Raw genomic sequence first — 12,718 nt, 5'->3', positions numbered from 1 at the left:
GGGCGCTGGTGAGCTAATTCTTACACAGCCTTAAAGAATGATTTCAAAGCCTTAATGATGCAAGAAAAACAGCTATCCAAGGGAAAAAATAAATTAAGTTCTTTCAGGGCAGAACAACAAGGCATGTTAGTGTGCTCTGAATAAAAATCTTCTTCTTTTTTTTATTTTAAAAAAGCAGTTGTTTCCTTCTTTTTCCTGATAAGCAAAAAAGATAGATTCTAGCCTAAGATAGTTATTAATGCCGGAGACCAACTCAGGGAAATCAAGGCAAGGAATCTACCTCTGAGAAGCACCTGGACTTTTAAATTTAACTTACTTTTATTTTTATTTATTATATATTTATTTATTGGGGGGGTCCGGTTGTGGGGCCTGAACTCTGGGCCTGGGCGCTGTCCCTCAGCTCTTCAGCCCAAGGCTAGCGCTCTACCACTTGAGCCATAGCGCCACTTCTGGCTTTTTTCTTTTTGCTTATGTGGTGCTGAGGAATCGAACCCAGGGCCTCATGCATGCATGGCAAGCGCTCTACCACTGAGCCACCTTCCCAGCCCCCTTACTTTTATTTTTGTGTCATCACTAGGATTTAAACTTAAGGTCAGAGCACTTTCCCTTAGCTTTTCCCTCTGCTCAGGGCTGGCACTCTACCACTTGAGCCACACCTCCATTTCTAGCTTTTTGCTAGTTAATTGGAGAGCCCCAGCTGGCTTAGAACTACGATCCTTAGATTTCATTCTCCTATGTAGCTAGGATTACAGGCATGAGCCACTGGTGCCTGGCTTACTTCATTTTATTTTTTTAAATTTCAAAACCTGTTTTACTTTTTGGGGCAACTATGGATATATTTCTATATGTGGCTTTCTATATGGCTTTGATACTGTATTTCATTTGTTTTGTTGAAATCCCCAGGATGATATCAGGTCTGAGACTGGCCAGACAAGTTGTGTATATTTGAGTTGAGCATCTGGAATTACTTTTCAGATATTTTGGCAACAAGGAAATCCCACTGTATTTTGCCCCAAGCACTTTTACACTTCTTTAAAAAAAAACACAGCTCTGGAGTTTAGAAAGAAATTTTATCTCTAGCTCCATTATTGCTTTAAACTTGACTTATTCAAATAGTGTTTACAAAGAATATACTTTGTTCCAAGAAACCTATAAGATATTAAAAATCCTACACACTCTGCTTATCCTTGCCAGAAATTTAAAAAGTGGCTGCCAAGAACAAATGAAGGTTTAAAACCACTTTGTAAAACTATTGGGCTTTTTGTCTAAAAAAAAATCGAACATTTATATAACCTATGACCCAGCAATTTCATTTCCTATATACCTGCATTCAACAAGAAGAGTCTGTGCAGAGCTGGCTACCAAAAAATTAAATACCATAATATTCCACCTGCACAGTTTGTAATAACACTAAGTGGAAAACAACCCAAGTGAAGAAAAGCTGTCACAGGTGAACGGTGGAATATTACACAGCCACCAAATGAAGGACCATGACTAGTCATTAGGATGTGAATGAAGAATCTCCAACAAAGCCCGGCTTATGCCTGTAATCCTTGCTACTCAGGAGGCTGAGATCTGAGGATTGAGGTTCAAAGCCAGCCTGGGCAGGAAACTCTGTGAGACTCATCTCTAATTAATCACCAGAAAAATGGAAGTGGTACTATGGCTCAAGTGGCAGAGTACTCACCTTGAGCTGAAGAGCTCAGGGACAGCACACAGGCCCAGAGTTCAAGCCCCAAAACCGAAAAAGAAAAAAAAAGTAATCTCCAACAGTACATACCACACTGCCCAGCAGTGTATGTGTATGTGTGTGTGTGTGTGTGTGTGTGTGTGTGTGTATGTATGTGTGCGTGTGTCTGTTTAAAAAGTGATCAAGTCAATGACTTGCACAGTTTCTCTCTTCACTAGACAAGGGTTTGGAATTCCCAAATGACCAGGCAGGTGCTTCCTGTTCATAGAATAACTGGACCCTAATTTATGAAAGCTGGGTAGGACTTAAGTTACCTTCTAGCACAATCCTCCCATTTTTCGGATAAAGGGACCTGTAGGTCAGAGCAGCTTACAGCAGCTGGTCACAGAGAAGACAGTGGCTGTCAGTCCTCCTTCATCTTCTAGGATTTCCACACCCCCTGGCTGGAAGGGCAGGGCGAGGGTCTCCTGCCCTCCTTAGCAGAACTTCCATCCAAACATCAGGGCTTCCCTAGACCTCGGCACATGCTCAACACATTGCCTATTCTCTCTAGTCCCTTAGGAAGTACACCCGGAGAGTACACACAAGTTTACGATGTGTGTTTTCACTGGATGACACCATAGCCTAGGGGTCTTGTTCTTCTCCCTCACCATCTTCTTGTGCATGGTGTCATTGGACTTTGGAGCCTCTGAATTTACTCTCATGCTCCATCTCCAAAGCTCTAACCTGGGCCTCTATTTCTGAAGCTTAGTTTTAAAGTCTGTATCTTGAATGTTGTCCCTAAAAGTCCTACTCTGTTTCCTGGGCTGAGCATTTTAGGGAGATGTTGTTACTACTGTCCAACTCCAGTGAACTCCCCATCAGTGGGGGACAGACTCCAAGGTGCTAGAGTGACTGCTCTGAACTAGTCCCCTGACTCCTCGCAAGACTCAGTAAAAACAAAGCATTTTATGTTGCCACACCTAGGCAAAAAGAGACCGGCCACCTGTTTGACACGCAGCCAAAGCAGAGCTCTTTGCAAGTTGAAAGTGTCTGAAAACAAAACATAGAGGAGGAAGGAATTCCGAACCATTGGAAGACCAATCACCCTTGAGTAGCATGGTGATGCTTCCCTTGGGCAAACCCTGCCTTTAATCTAGGGGCTCAATAGTCACAGGTCTGGCAGGAGGTAATTCACATGCAGACTTCATTTTAGGAAAGGAGCTAGAATTTGGTGAGCTACTCTGGGTGCCTTTGAAAAGTAAAATAAAAATATGTGATTCCTGAGCCGAGAGCTGGTGGCTCACATCTGGAATCCTAGCTATTCAGGAGACTGAGATCTATAGATTGCAGTTTGAAGCCAGCCCAGACATGAAAGTCTTATATATGAGGGGGACTGGGCACTGGTGACCTATGCTTGCAACTCTAGCTATTTAGGAGACTGAGATCTGAAGATGGAAGTTCAAAGCCAGCCAGGGAAGAAAAGTTGGTGAGACTCTTATCTCCAGTTATCCAGTAAAATGCTGGAAGTAGAGCTGTGACTCTACTGGTAGAATGCTAACCTTGAGGGGAAAATGCTGAGTGAGAATGTGAGGACTTGAATTCAAGCCCCAGTATCAGCACAAAAAAAAGCAAGAAAGCAAGCCAACAAAAAGAAGGAATTGATTAATATCAATTTGACTTCTACCATTCTTTGAAACATCACTCAGTCCTTAAAGCTATCAACATGGAAAGAAGTTTGTTAACAATATTGTGAGAAAAGCAGACTACAAACAGGATGGATTTATTTTCATAAAACAGGAGTATGTGTATATGCAGTGGGCTCCTAGTGAGGAAAAGTCTAGAAGTATGTACACCAAAATGCCAACTACAGGGAAATCATGAGTAACAGTACTTCTTTGTACTTTGTTTTCTGAAGTCTGTACAATGGGTAGTGTTTTATTTTTGGAAAAATTTCCAAAACTGAAGGAAAGTATAATAACATGACCATATATTAACAAATGAGGTTTGTGAGTATTTTGTTACACTTGTTTTTTGGCTATTTATTTGCTGGTCCTGGGGCTTGAACTCTGGGCCTAAGGCTGTTCCTGAGCTTCTTTTTGTTCAAGGGTAGCACTCTACCACATCAGCAACAGCTCCACTTCTAGCTTTTTATGTGATTAATTGAAGATAAGAGTCTTACAGATTTTCCTGCCCAGGCTGGGTTTGAACCACGATCCTCAGATCTCAGCCTCATGAGTAGCTAAGATTACAGGCGTGAGCCACCAGCACCCAGCTGTTTTTGGCTTTTTTAAATAACAGGAATAAACATTGAACTTAGTTCCTATTCCCCTCCCTATCTGAAGATCTGACCACTGTCATGACTGTGGTATACATCCTCTGTACTAGTCAGAATGTTCCAGAGAGACAGAACCAATGGGGTGTATGTACAGTCAGGCCACACAAACATCCAGTGTCTGTGGGGTTCACATCTGTGGATTTAACCAGCTGTGAATACAAAATACTGTACTTAGGGAAGGATTTGCATGTGTAAGGAACATGTGCAGATTTTTTCTTTTGCTAAACAGATTTTTATTTCCTAAACAATAGAGTATAACAACTGTTTACATAGCATTTACATTGTGCTCAGTATTTTAAGTAATCTGGACAGGACTTAAATTAGACAGGAGTATGTGCAAAGGTGCTAAGTAAACAGCATCCTTGGGAGGTCCTGGAACCAATCTCCTGTGGATATCAAGAGATGACTCTGTGTATGTATGAGTGTGTGTGTGTGTGTGTGTGTGTGTGTGTGCATGTAGAAATCTATAGAAGTAGCTCATGAAGTTATAGAGGTAGGCAAGTCCCAGGAGCCCTGATGGTGTGAGACTGAAGACCTATGAATCAAGGGAGCTGATGGTATAGTTATAGTCAGAAAGCAGCAGGCTTGAGACTCGAGTATTACAGGTGTATGCTACCATACCTAACCCATTTAAATGTGTTTAAAAAATCAATATAAGAGGAAGCATATATTTTATTTTCACCAATAGTATGTCTATTTTTTATTTGTCAATTAGACCTACATAAATCTTGGGGAGGCAAATGACATTCCTGAGAGCAATCCATACAGATATCTGTAATGGCATGGTGTTCATCTGCAACAGTATAGTATTTGTTTAAATATATCATCTTCTATTTACCCATTTTCTTAATGGATGTTTCAGTTGATTCCAGTATTTGTCTGCTACAATCAATTCAACAATAGCTATTCTTGCATAGACTGCCTTCAGTAACTGGCCAGAAATTCTCATTAGAATGTCTGGCACTATTAAAGGTAGAATTATGAGATCACAGAATATGTACATAATTCAGTTTTACTGCTGAGAGCAAACTTATTTTTATAATGGCTGGAAAAATATGTTCTCCTACCAACAGTGATGGAAAATATCTATTTGCCTACACCCTGATCAACCCCTGATAGTTTTAGATTTGTCAATTTTGGCCCATCTCGTAGATGGAAAACAAAATCTTATCCTGGTTTAATTAGTATTCTTTGGTTCACAAGATGGGTTACTGATCATTTGGGTCTCATGTTCTATGAATTGTCTATTCTCTTTACCTATCTCTCTTTTTCTCCTTTTTGTTTGTTTTCACTAGCCTCAATTAGTTATACAAAGGGGTTCCATTTTGACTGGTCCATCTTTATATATAATCATCTTTTTTTTAAGCTTATGTTAGTCATACAGGGGGATATTTTGTTGTTACATCTCCACATATTCACAGTATATTTTAATCCATCTCACTGCTATCATGCTCTTCGCCCACTTTGCTCCCCAAAAAGCATCACCAGTATTTTACATAATTTTCTTTTGTGTGTCTTTTACTTAATTATTTCATATAACATGGGTAGGATATGATGAAATATTTTCTCCCTATTTGTCATTATCTGTTTAAACTTGGTTATATTGTCTTTTAGTTTATGGTGTGTGTGTGTGTGTGTGTGTGTGTGTGTGTGTGGTTTGTATATAAAATACTACCCAGTGACTCATGTGTTGCACACTTGGTCCACCAAGTCACAGGGTTGAGGAGTGGAGCCACTGAGAGGCAACTGGATCATGAGAGCTTTGACCTCATCAATGGGTTTAGCCATTGATGACTTTGGAACTTAAAGGGCTATTCAGGGATGGGGAGTGGTTAGAGAAAGTTAGATCACTGGGGACCTACTTTGAAGAGCATTGTTTGTCCCTGGCTCTTCCTCCTTATCCCTCTCACTCTCTCCTCTCTCTCCTTCATCCTCCTCCTCTCTTTCCCTCTCCTCTTCTCCTCTTTTTCTCCCTCTCTTCCTCTCTTCCCCTCTCTCTCTCCCTCTCTCTCTCTTTATCTCCCTCTCTTCTCCCTTACCTCTCCCTCTCCCTCTGCCTCTCCCTCTCCCTCTTCCCCTCCCTATCTTCTCCCTCCCCTCCCCCCCTCCTCCCCCCCTCCCCTTCCCTTTCCCTCTCTCTGCTTCCTTGCCACCAGGAGATGAGAAACATTCCTCTACCACACAGTTCCTGCCAAGATATTCTCCGTCAGCTCAGGCCCAAAGTGTTGGGACCAAAGGATCATGGCTTGAGATGTCTGATACATGACCCCAAACAAATCTTTATTTAAGATTTTCTCAGGTATTTTTGTCACGGCATATACATATCTGATTGCAGACATATTCCTTTCTTTTTTCTCTTTCTTTTATTTCTACTACTAGAGCTTGAACTCAGTGTCGGGACAACGCCTTTGAGCTTTTTCACTCAAGGTTGGCAGTCTACCACTTGAGCCTCACTTCCACTATTGTCTTTTGGCTTGTTAATCGAAGATAAGAGTCTCACAGACTTTTCTGTCTGGGATAGCTTGGAACCACAATCCTCAGATTTTAGCTTCCTGAGCAGCTAGAATTACAGGCATGCGGCTAGCATTAAGACTGATTTCTTCCAAATGTTTTCCCATATTATCATCTCAAGTATTCTAAAGTTTTGTGTGTGAGGTGTGAAGTGGGGCTCTAGTTTTATTTCTTTTGGAAGGATGAGGTATTCTATCAGTTGTTTACTACTGCATAATAATCAGACCCCAATTTAGCTGCATAGAACCCCAACATTTGTTATCCCACCTTGGTGGTCTTGGCTTAGTTTCTCATGAGAATGCAGCCACCATGCTATGTCCCCCTAAAGCCCGTATGTTGAAGCACCACCGCCAGTGTAATGGTATTCAGATAGAGGTCTTTGGGAGGTGGTTAAGTTTAGATGAGGTTGTGACACTGAAGTCACATGATGTGTTTAGTGTCCTTATAAAGAGAGCAAGAGCTTGGGGCATGGCTTAAGTAGGCGAGCTCTTGCCTAACAAGTTAGAGGCCCTGAGCACAAACTGCACAAAAAAGAAGAGGAAGAGACTTACCATTCCAACCACCAACATGCTAGCATATAGCAAGTCAAAAAGCAGGCCTTTCCCAGATGCTGGATCTAACAGCACCTTCCTTTCAGACTTTCAGCCTCCACAGCTATAAGCCATCTGGTCTGTGACATTTTGTTGAACAGCCTGAATGGACTGAGGGGGAAGATCTGCTTCCAAGATGATGCATTTACATGGCTGTGGGCTGGAAGTCTCTCCACAAATCTACCCAAGAGTCCTCAGGCCTCCCCTAGGGGTCATCCCTGCAAGAAGGAGAGCCAGGAGGAGGCTGCCTGACATCCTTTCTAAAGTCACACATTGTCACTTCCGCTTCTTTCTATGTGTCAGAAGTGAGTCATGAAATCTAGTGGGAGGGAAATTCCATCCCACATCTTAAAGGGAAGGAGCATTTAAAAACCTGTAGCTGTTAAAACACCCACTTATAGGTGTAAGAAGTCATTTGTTCCAATCCTCCTTGATTTACTTTGAAAATCGACCCTTTCCTTTCTGATGTCTTATAACACTTTTACCATTTATCAAGTTCCCACAGGAATAGACATGTCTGGGGGCCCTCTGTGCTGATCTACTGGTGTTTATTTAGTTCTGCACCAACTCTGTTTTAAACAAATCTTAATGTATGAGCAGTCCTTGTGGTAGGTCACCTATGAGCCACATTTCCTGTGTACAAATCTTTGGTTTTCCCCCTTGAATCTAGGCTGACCTAGGACTTTACAGTCAGGAGAAGTAAAATGATGTTGGTTTTTGGCCTAAACCTTGGGCCTGTGAACTTTTGCTCCTGTTGTCTTGGTTCTTTGTGCGCCATCAGGTGAATAATCTGCTGGCTTCTCTACTGGTGCAACTCCTAGGGTGACATAATACGGGGGGAGGGAGAGACGGAGATTTGCCAGAGGAAGGCAGAGCCCAAACCAGCTTAGCCAAACGTTAGCATAGCCACCATTGACCATCTCTAAGAGCAGCAGCCTGGCCACCAAGCCCACCCCTGATGAAGAATCATAGTGGTGATTTTAACCCTGGTCCTCTGGAGATCAATAAATAATGGATCCTAGTCCCTCCCTAATTTGTACCTCTTTTTCAAGGTTAGTTCTACTGAATTTAGTTTCATCTTGGGGGAGGGAATAAACACAAAAACATGAAATATTTCATTTTTGGCTTTTTTTTTCTGTCTGTGTAGGACTTGAATGCAGGGCCTAGGTGCTGTCCCTGAGCTCTTTTGCTCAAAGCTAATGCTCTACCACTTGAGCCATAGCTCCCTTTCTAATTTTCTAGTGATTAGTTGGAGATAAAAGTCTTTCCTGCTTAGGCTGGCTTTGAACTGAGATCCTCAGATCTCAGCTTCTTAGATAGCTAGGATTATAGACACGAGCCAGTAGCACACAGCTAGTTTTTTTTAAAAAACACATTTTTTAAGTGTTTCCTTTAATGCTTTGGATATCATTTGTTTATCTTATTTTTATATCAATACCTTTTTTCCTTCCTCCCTCCCTTCCTTCCTTCCTTCCTTCCTTCCTTCCTTCCTTCCTTCCTTTCTTCCTTCCTTCCATCCTTCCTTCCTTCCTTCCTTCCTTCCTTCCTTCCTTCCTTCCTTCCTTCCTTCCTTCCTCTTTCCTTTCTTCACCCCTCTTTCCCTTGCTTTCTTTCTTCTTTCCTCCCTCTCTCCCTCTTTCTTTCCCTCCCCTCCTTCTTCCCTCCCTCCCTCCCTCCCTCTCTCCTCCTTTTTCCTTCCCTCCCTCCTTCCTCTGTCTCTTCTTCTTTACTTCCTTCCCTCCTTTCCATCCTTCTTTCCTTTGTTCTGCTGGTACTAAGGTTCGAACTCAGGGCCTGATGCTTGCTAGCCTGGCACTCTACCACTTGTTCCATGCCTCCAGCAGTCCTGCTTTTTGCTGGTCATGTTGGAGTCTAGCTAATTTTTCTGCCCACACTGGCCTCAAACAGTGACCCTCAGGATTTCAACTTCTTGAGTAACTAGGATTATAGGCATGAACAAGTGCATTTTTTCAAAAACTTTAAAAATTTTAATTAACATATAGTAATTACATGGGGTCCAGTATGACATTTCAATACCTGCATAGTGATAATAATCACAATGCGATAACTGGCACATGGGATCAGCACAATTTCTATTGGTATTATAAATGAAGGGTTTTCCCCCTACATTTACAAGTTTGTTGTTGGCATAAGGAGTGTCATTGTATTTTTTAATTAATTTTTTATTGTAAAAATGTTGTACAGAGGGGCTGGGAAGGTGGCTCAGTGGTAGAGCACTTGCCTTGCATGCATGAGGCCCTGGGTTCGATTCCTCAGCATCACATAAGCAAAAAGAAAAAAGCTGGAAGTGGCGCTGTGGCTCAAGTTGTAAAGCGCTAGCCTTGAGCTGAAGAGCTGAGGGACAGCGCCCAGGCCCAGAGTTCAGGCACCATGACCGGACCCCCCCCCCGAAAAAATGTTGTACAGAGGGGTTACAGTTACATGAGTAGGGTAGTGAGTACATTTCATAGGAAGCATTGTTACCTCCTCCTTTATTTTCCCCCTACTTTCCTTCCCACCTCCCCAACTCCTCCCCCCCATATATATTTTTTTTAATATGGAACAGTTCATGAATTTGCATGTCATCTTTGCACAGGGGCCATGCTAATCTTCTCTGTATTGTTCCAGTTTTAGTATATGTGGTGCTGAAGTGAGCACAGAAGTGTCATTGGGTTTTATTTTGTATCCAGTACCCTTGCCAACCTCTCTTAACAATTTGTTTGCTTAAAGTTTCCCTTGGAGTTCAACTACACAACAGGCAGATTTTCTTTCTTCATTCATCCTTTTTATAATTCATTTGTTTTTGTAAAGCTTGTTTTGGGAAGGCTTTCAAAATTACATGAAAGAAGTTATAGCTTTTGTTCAGTGATGTTTATTTGGCCTTTTCTCTCATTTTTGAACAGTCTTTCCAGAGATTATGTGTGTGTATGTGCATATGTGTACACACGCACGTGCATGAGAGAGCGAGAGCGAGAAAGAGAGAGAGAGAGAGATATGCCTGTGCCCTGGGGCTTAAACTCAGTACATGGTGCTGTCCCTGAGCTTTTATGCTCAAGGCTAACACTCTACCACTTGAGCCATGTATCCACTTCTGGCTTTTGGTGGTTAATTGGAGATAAGAGTTCCAAGAACTTTCCTGTCTGGGATGGCTTTGAACCCTGATCTTCAGATCTCAGCATCTTGAGCAGCTAGGATTACAGGGATGAGCCACCAAGGCCCAGCTTCTTTTAGGTCTTTTAAATAATAACATTTTTGTTTTACTGATGATTTTTATATTCTTGGTTTTCCATTCTATTGCTTTTATATTTATTTCTCTTTATTTTTAGATTTTATTTTATTTCTGGTAGTACTGGTGTTTGAACTCAAGGCTTCAAGCTAGCTGAGCAAGTTCTCTACTTGAGCCAAACACCAATTTCTTTTGCTTTTAGTTAGTTCTTCAGATAAGGCCTTACATTTTTGCTAGGAGCTGACCTCAGATCTTGCTGAATCCTTCTATCTCCATCTCTTCAGGAGCTGGAATTACAGGTGTACAATACCACAACAGGCCCTTTAGCATTTTCTCTTTTTAGATTAAGTTAACTTTAAATTCATTACATTTTCAATCTCTAAGGAATATATTCAAGTTCTAAAATTACTCCTTAGGCACCATTTTTTAGCAGTACCTTCTCTCTCTCTCTCTCTAGTTTTTTATATATAATATATACATATGTTGTTGTTATTGTTGTTTGTGGTCATGAAGCTTGAACTCTGGGCCTGGACGCTATCCCTTAGCTCTTCAGCTCAAGGCTAGCGCTCTACCACTTGAGCCACAACACCACTTCCAGCTTTTTCTGCTTATGTGGTGGTGAAAGCACTCTACCACTGAGCCACCTTCCCAGCCCCGCCTTGTATATTTTTAGATGCATTATTTAATCATTTCATTTCTAGATTTTTTGTTTCATCATAGTTTATTTTTGAATCTAGAGATCACTTAGGATATTTTTATATTCAGATTTATGGGCTGGGAGGATACATTTTTGCATTTTTGATGTTGGTTTCTATTTTCGGTACATTGTGGTTGGTAGAAGACTATGATCTGATGGTATCATTCCTTTGGAATTTCTTGTGATTTCCTTTGTGGTTTAAATGTTTAAGTGTGGAAATGTTCTGGGTGGGCTTACAGAATGAATATGTATTGTCATGTGTTGTTTGGGAGTGTAACAGTACAGAGCATGAGCTTTTTATTTTTTTCCTAGTACTGAGATTTGAACTTAGGACCTCATGCTTGCTAGTCAGGTTTTCTAGTCCTGAGAAGGCTGGCCTGAGACTGTGAAATGCCTACCTATCCTTCCTGCTGACTGGAGATCATAGTCACATGCACCACATGCTCAGCTTACTTGTTGAGATGAACGTTCACTAACTTTTTGCCTGGACTGGCCACAAACATCTCCTGAGTACCTGAGATTATAGCTGTAAGCCATAGGAGCTTGTATTTAGCATGCACAAGCCTCAGAACTTAATAAAAAAAGAATCAAATAAAGGTATCTTTGTTTGGTGGAGATTCTAAAATGCATAGGTTTCATAACAAATACTTGTTTGGAAAAGAGATGGCAAAAGTGTGTGTGTGTGTGTGTGTGTGTGTGTGTGTGTGTTGGAAGGCAGAACAGCGGTGTGTAAGTTCAAGGGCAGCAACGCTTACTGGTTTGTGACTCAGGAGATTTAGGTCAAAACTTGAGGGAAGTTAGCTCTTAAAATTCATTCCTTTATTTGTGATGATGGGGATGGATCACTGTACCTTCCTGGATAAGCTAGGAGGAGTGATGTGTTCAAAGTTCTTTGTAAGCAAGCATTCAGGAAGTGGCAGCTATTTGGAACCTAAACAAGAGCAAAGAATGAAATGATCATGGAAGAGGGTTCTTTTTACAAACAAATGCAGGACAGCTCTCAGAACAGTTGGTGGAACTGCTGCAGAGCTCTGACCACTGATGGCAAAGGCATGAGTCTACAAAGGGCAAAGCATTGCATTCCACAGATACTAAGATTTATAAGGACATTGGGTATTTATAGCATTCAGTTAAAAATATCCAAAGCTGTCTCCACGTTGCGTTAAAAAGAACAAAAAACAGATCGAAATAGCCAAACTTTCCTCTTTATGTTTTGTTAAAGTACTTTAATGCATTTTCTAAAATTGTGGAAGCAAATATACCAAATTGTTGCCAATAGCTATGGAGGGAGAGAGGAAGCCTGAGAACTTCTCATTTTCTGAAATTCCTGTAGTAGGTACAACTGACTTTTATGGTGCAAAGTCTCTTATATTAGCATTAAACCAAATTATTGTGATGAGAAATTTCATGTTTCAATCATCATAGATATAGGAATAAAATACAAACCCTTCTATTTTTTATTTCTAAATGGTTTAGGCGATCCTAAACATAGAATCAAAATGACAATGATTTATCTTTTTTGTGTGTAACACTTCTGGAGTTTGAACTCAGGCTCTCATATCTGTTACGCAGATGCTTCACTCATTGAGCTACACCTCCAGTCCTTTTTGCTTTTGGTTGTTTTGCATAGGGTCTCACACTTTTTGTCTAGGGCCAGCCGTGGGTTGTAATCCTATTTATACCTCCT

General features: G+C 41.1%; 1 non-coding gene across 1 annotated transcript; it reads right to left on the bottom strand.

Annotated features, from left to right (window-relative positions):
- Window positions 1-9,659: 9,659 nt before the first annotated feature.
- Window positions 9,660-9,766, bottom strand: LOC122107027. Its single transcript, XR_006147279.1, has one exon. It is a non-coding gene; the product is annotated as a U6 spliceosomal RNA (small nuclear RNA).
- Window positions 9,767-12,718: the final 2,952 nt, after the last annotated feature.

Source organism: Dipodomys spectabilis, unplaced genomic scaffold (genome assembly GCF_019054845.1).
Source record: "Dipodomys spectabilis isolate Male_0828 unplaced genomic scaffold, ASM1905484v1 ptg000045l, whole genome shotgun sequence".
Taxonomy (NCBI): domain Eukaryota; kingdom Metazoa; phylum Chordata; class Mammalia; order Rodentia; family Heteromyidae; genus Dipodomys; species Dipodomys spectabilis.
This window is presented reverse-complemented; position numbering and strand designations above follow the sequence as displayed.